The sequence below is a fragment of the Geospiza fortis genome, unplaced genomic scaffold (genome assembly GCF_000277835.1).
Source record: "Geospiza fortis unplaced genomic scaffold, GeoFor_1.0 scaffold361, whole genome shotgun sequence".
In the NCBI taxonomy this organism is placed as follows: Eukaryota; Metazoa; Chordata; class Aves; order Passeriformes; family Thraupidae; genus Geospiza; species Geospiza fortis.
In genome coordinates this window covers 4221051-4227607 of record NW_005054356.1, presented here as the reverse complement: position 1 = coordinate 4227607, position 6557 = coordinate 4221051, and positions in this window count along the sequence as shown.

Sequence of the window (6557 nt, the reverse complement as noted above, 5' to 3'; positions counted from 1 at the left end):
GGGGCACACAGGGCTGCAGGATGGGGTACATGGGGCAGGGGCACACGGGGCAGGGGCAGCCAGGCCAGCAGGACTGAGTCCCCAGCCCACAGCACAGAGCGTGGCTCAGGGGCACACATGGCCACGGCCCTCAGGAACTGGGCACCTCCTGTCCCCACAGCCCCCCTGTCACCCACACTGCAAGCTTCTGACCCTGGCCTGGCCCTGGCACAGAGAGGTTTCTCTCCCTTCTCCCAGCCTTTATGTTCTGTCGTTCCAGTAACCAAAGTAACACCAATAAAAATCTCTATTATGACAATTCTGAGGAATCTTTGTATTTTAAGAGAGTTGTCAGGTACCTAACAACAATACAAAGATTCCTCAGGGTTGTCATAATAGAGATTTTTATTTTAGAAGAGTTATCAGCTACCTACCTTTGTCTTTTTTCATTCATTAAATATTAACAACATAATTAACAACAGCCAACGTAATGCAAAATTTAAAAGGCCCTCAATTCAAGCTGTTAAGCCCCATTAAATCAGGAAATCCCAGCAAACTCCCAAACTTGACAATAACCATCATGTTTGAAAAGCAAGCAGCCATTTCAGTATTTGCCAGCTGTTCTCCAAAATGCTTTGATGGCCCTTCAGGTTCAAGCTCAGCCTGTATTTTCAGCTGACCCCGCCGCTCCTGTTGGTCCTGTTCCCACTTCCAGAGGGGAGGAGGAAGGGAGCTGGATGGCAGCTGCGTGGAGGCTGATGTGGGCTGAGCGAATCCCAGGGGCTGAGCTTCTGGGAATGAGCCACCTCTGGGAGTGAATGCCCGTGGTCCCAGCAGCTGCTTTTCCATCTACAGCAGCTAATAGCCCCCAGAACTCCTGCAGGCAAGGGAATTCAATGAAGATGCATTGTAAGAAGTCAGACTCAACAATGTGAACAACAGGTCTCAATATCTGTTCTTAAAGCATCTGTCTTTGTGGATTTCAATTTAGTCCGCCGAAAAAGAACAGTTCAATTTTGCAAAAAAAAAAAAAAATTGACTAAAACTAGGGTTTCCCTGTGGAAAAAGTTTAATTAGGATAGGAACAAGCACAAACAAGCAGCATTGTCTGGGGAGCCACCCAGGAACTTCAGTGGTTTGCTTTACAAGTCTTTGCAGTGCCATTTGAAACCAAACCTCCCAATCCTTTGCTTAATCAGGAGAAATGTGATGCTCCATCCCTAATATGGACTAAAGTACATTTAAGGGGTGACTTTGTAGGTACAAACAAATCCTTTGGCCTGCTCACAGTTTCCAGGTTTGAGTTCAGTGTTCCTGGATCCAGGAGGAGAAGGAGGAGGCCGTGTCCCTCCCTCTGTGTCCCTCTCTCCCAGGAGGCCGTGTCCCTCTCTCCGTGTCCCTCCCTCTGTGTCCCTCTCGCCGTGTCCCTCTCGCCGTGTCCCTCTCTCTGTGTCCCTCTCTCCCAAAGAGCAGGAGGCCGTGTCAGCCCTGGGAAGCTGCAGCCAGAGCAGAGGAACCTCCCAGCCAGTGCCCTGCAGGATGCCCCTGTGCACCCCCACAATCAACCCCGGGACCCCAGTCCCCAGTGCCTCTGTGGCCCTGGAACGGATCCGTGTGCAGAGTTAATTGTAAATTGCAACCTTTGCATTCTGACAGTTGTTTTCCCTTGAAACATCTCCAGGATGAGCTGTCCAGGGCTCAGCTGCTGGGAATGACTGCAGGGCACACACAGCCCCCCTCAGACCCTTGACACAGCCTCAAAGCTGCAGTCCCACAGCTACAAAACTGATATAAACAATATAAATAAAGGGTGGGCTGGACTGTGGCTCCTTCCACCAATTCATCACCCCAGTGCATTGGTTGGGTTAAAAAGCAACAATTCTCGAGAAAGAGAGAGGTGGGAGATGACACCCGGTGATGGAAAGCAAGTCCTTGCTGTTTCACTCAATGTTCAATTGATAGTGAGCCCGATGCCATTTTTTGGGCTGTGATATCCCAAAGTGGTATCTTTCCTTCTCAAACTCCAGGACTTATGGCCGAATATCTTTCAAATCTGGTTCAGAAGAGGTCAACAGAAGGAAAAAGCCTCTGAGGGGATAAAGGAGTCAGTCAGAAGAGCTGCCTCCTATTGCTGCACTGGGGCACCTGCCTGACCTGCCCAGGGTGTTCTGTATTCTGTTACTTGTGCCTCTGCCAAAGCTAAAAATGCTCAGGTTGGAATTTTCCACCATTTGTGGGTCTCTAGAAGGAATGAAAGGCCATTTCAGGAAAGTTAGCTACTTTCAATGACTCAACCAGGAGAAAATTACACAATATTAAGAGGAATAAGATGTTATTGGAGATGGTAAAGAATAAGGTTTCATCTGACATTTGCAGGTTCCACTTCTGTCTAGATTAACAAGGGACAGGAATTAGGATTTTATGAGAAAACCTTAATTTTAGCATTTCATACCAACCAGCAGCTTTGTCTTGCAACCCAAGTATCCTTCTTACAATCTAGCAGAATTAAATTACTTCAACTACAGCACCATAATGAAACCAACAGAGCAGAGCCAGGATTCTGGGAGATCTCCCACTGTATTGCACCAATAAATAATTCCTGCAGTTTAGGGCTCTTCCTGATCCATGGTATAAACCCCAATTTTTAATTAAATAGACAAACAAGAACGTCTAAAACCATCTACACAATTTGCTGGGCAATAAACACAAACATAACAGATGGTTTTGCAGTGAAATCATACACTGGAGATACCAAAGGCACACGGTAGATTTTCCACGTGATGACCTTTCTCTCAGGCTAAGGGGCTTCAGCTGGGTTTGGGACCATCCCTGGGATGAAATGGGGACCATCCCTGGGCTGGATTCGGGACCATCCCTGATCTGGGTTTGGGACCATCCCTGGGTTGGACTGGGGACAATCCCTGGGCTGGATTCGGGACCATCCCTGGGGTGAAATGGGGACAATCCCTGGACTGCATTCAGGACCATCCCTGGACTGCATTCAGGACCATCTCTGGGCTGGATTCGGGACCATCCCTGGGCTGGATTCGGGACCATCCCTGCCAGGATAGCTGCACTGTGCCTGGCTGCATTCGGTACCCTCCCACCCCACCGCTGCCCCAGCAGTTGGATGTTTTCCGCTCCTCCAGGGGATCTCTTTTTTCAGCCCAGCCTCCCCGAGGGTGTTCCCTGGGCCAGAGCAGAATTTGGGCCCCACGCAGCCAAGCTGTGGAGGGAACAGAGCCCCAGGGTCATGGTCAGTGTTCTCCTGACCCCACACAGCACACGCTGCTCTAGGGGTGCCCCCATTTCTGGCCTTTGCGGTTCCACAGGGGGCAGCAAGGGGGGAGCAAAGCCCGCTTGCTCTGTGCTGCAGGAGGAAGGACTGAGCGGGGCTGTGGGGTAAAACCGGCTCTATATTTAAGGGCTGCACTGGGTTGTTATGGCAACAGGAATTCCAGCCACCACCGCGGGCTGCTCCGACGCCTCCCTGCCATCCTCTGCAGAGCCCAACTTTGCATCACGCCGCAGCTCCTGCCGAACGCTTGGGCTGAAGGGGAGGGGGAAAATGTGCAACTCATCTTCTCCCAGAGAGCCTTTTCCTCGGGAGTGGAAAGCAAATGAGAACGGCTCTAATGACTGCCTGTGGATACAGCACCAAGCCCAGCTGCAGCAGCAGGGCTCAGACCAGAACCCAAACCAAACCCAGCTGCAGCAGCAGGAAGGCTCAGACCAGAACCCAAACCAAACCCATCTGCAGCAGCAGGAAGGCTCAGACCTCCCAGCTCTGGGGCTCACAGGGACTGGGAGCTCCAGCACGGCAAACCCAGCTGGTGTGGGTGTCCCCAGGGGACAAACACAGGGCTGCCGCTGTGTCCTGAGGGTGGGGATGCCCCTGCTGCCACAGCTCAGCAGACAGAGCCGGGCTCACAAACACCAGCAGCCACCGCGGGGCTGCTTCCCCTCGCTCGGTTCCTTCTGTCTGACTGGTGAAATCTGCATTTCATCCACACATCCATCTATGCACTTATATGGTCCTCATCTCCACCGTGTCCAAATCTCAAGGGCTACCAGGACATTGTTTGCTTTTTTTTCACAGCTATCATGCTGGAATTCATAAACAGAAAAGCCGTATGTGAGACACATGCCCTGCTACCACAGCCTGGGCTGAGCCCTGCGGCCAAGTTTGGGCACTGCTCATCCAGGGAGCCAGGCCCCAACTGGCCAGAGCCCAGAGGGCAGCAAAAGGAGTGACCAGAGTTGTGGAAAACAGCCTCTGAGGAGAGGTGGAGGAAAATGGTCAGCTCATGGAAACAGAAGGCAGAGCAGAGATGGGGGGACAGTTTTCTATTCATAAAAGGCTTCTGTAGAAGACAGCAATGGTTTGTGTTCCTTGTCTGCTGGGAATTGGACAAAATACAGTGGGATGGGAGAATTGGGGTGACTGTTGGGAAAAAACGGGTAAAGTCCTGGGGTAGTGTGCCCAAGGAGAATAGGGAGAGGAGACATCATTAGGGCTTTCAAGAAAAAGATCCTTGAGCATCTGTCAGGATGGTCTAGACATATTGATCCTGGCTTGGTGCAGGAGGATGGATATGGGTACATCTCCATCTCCCTTCCTGCCACGCTGTGATTGCTCTGTGAGAACCTCATGTGTGCATTACAGTTACACACTCCTGGAGCAGTGGGGTCATCTTGGTTGCAGTGCCCAGAATTGGGGCTGGCATTTCAGAAGGTACCAAAGGTTCTCAGCGTCACCAGGGCCCACCTCCTGTCTCACACTCAGCAGTTCTCAGCCTGGCCACACCACCCTGGGAGCTCAGTGTCACAGCAGCAGCACTCAAGGGGTCTCTGCTCCACTTCTCAGTGATTCTCCTTCACCTTTGACTAGCAAATCCTGTTATTAATCTATTGACCCCTCCTCTCAGAAATGGCAGCAATGCAACAACACCTTCCTGCAGCCCATCAGTTCCTGGTTTCCAAAGCTGCTTCTGCTAAATGGCTCTTGCCTGTTCTGGAACTAACAGAACATTAACATGTCAGTCAGTCCCGATGGGGTGACTGCTGAGCAGCAGGACAGCTTGAATCCCACCTGATTTGAATGGCAAATATTAAAAAAAAATTAAAATTGATAACTGAAAAGAAGAGAAAAAGAAGAGTTGCTGGTAACCAAAAGGGACAGCAGAGGAGCACCAGCCCAGAACCGCTGCATCATCCAGCTACACCCACACATCAGCCTTGCAGCCTGTCCTCTGCTTCAGTCACTGCTTCTCACTCACCTTGAACCGCCGCCACGGCTGGGGGAACTTCAGAGAAATAGGAGAAGCCAGAAGAACACGAGGCCTACATTACCCTAAAAATAAACACCTGAAAGGCCCCAGAGCTATTCAGAGGTGAGGAGCTGGAGTGAGCAGAGCCCCCACAAAGCAGCCCCTGGGTCAGTGACAGCACCACCCTGGTGACAAATGCCCGGGGTGACAGGAGCCCCATCCTGGCTCCCACATGGCTCCAAGGCCTTCAGGGGGTGGAGAAAGGGCAGCAAGACCACCACCACTGCAATGTAAGGCTGGAGGAAAAGCAGCCCATCAGCGGTGCAGCACGGGATCAGATGGACCAGCTTGGGTATTTTTGTTCTTGGTAATAAATAAATAAATAAAATTGTGATGATTAAGTGGAAGCAAAATAGCCCTGTTATTGATACAAGTGCCTTTGCAGTACATTAAACCCAAGTAATTTAAAGACCAGAGCACTTCATATAAATAATTAATTATTTTTTGGTTAGCACGATGCCACTGTAGCTGCCCAAATTTTCAAAGAGGGGGTTGCTTTTTAATTAGAATATGGTCATTACAAATGCACGTGGGTCTTTAATCATTCATGTTGGAAACAAGCTGACTTGGTCATGCATCAGAGAGAATAAAGCAGCTCTTATCTCTCTCTAGATCACACCCAGCAAACCTCAGGGCTGCAAATAAGTGAGGAAGTCTGCCCTGTGGCAGGAGTGTGTTTTCACCCCTGTGCAGCCCTGGGAAGAAGCATTTGCTGAGCCAGACTAAGAGAATAAAGTGCTGGAGAGCCAGTGCCATGCAGAATCAGCCTGGCCCAGCAGCAGCCTCAGGCAGGTTCTCCCCAGCAAACAGGGACGTTATGAAGGTGGACAGCCAGAGTGCAGGTGATTTCTTTTAAGGGTCTAATTGCTTCCTTGCTAATAACCCTGCGGGGAACCATCCTCTCCCTCCTTTTCCAGACCTCTGGCTCGGTGGAGAGTCAGTCCCAGCTGGTTTGTGGGGCCGGGCCCAGGCAAGGACAGTGCCCAGGAACCCCAGCCCTGAGCAGCAGATACTGAGGGTGTCTCCCTGCTGCTTTGCTGCTCTGCCTTCTCGGATGGAGCTTTCCAGAGATGCCTCCTTCTTCCTGCAGGCAAACAGAAGCAAAATTCGGGAGCTGCCATGAAGCCTTGCTGCAGTCACCTTGCAGGGGTTTGCCCAAATCACGGCCCCACAGCTCAGACAGAGCCTGGGCAGGCGCGGGGCAGCGGTGGCGGCTCAGCCCGTGCCAGCAGTGCCATCCATTGCCGG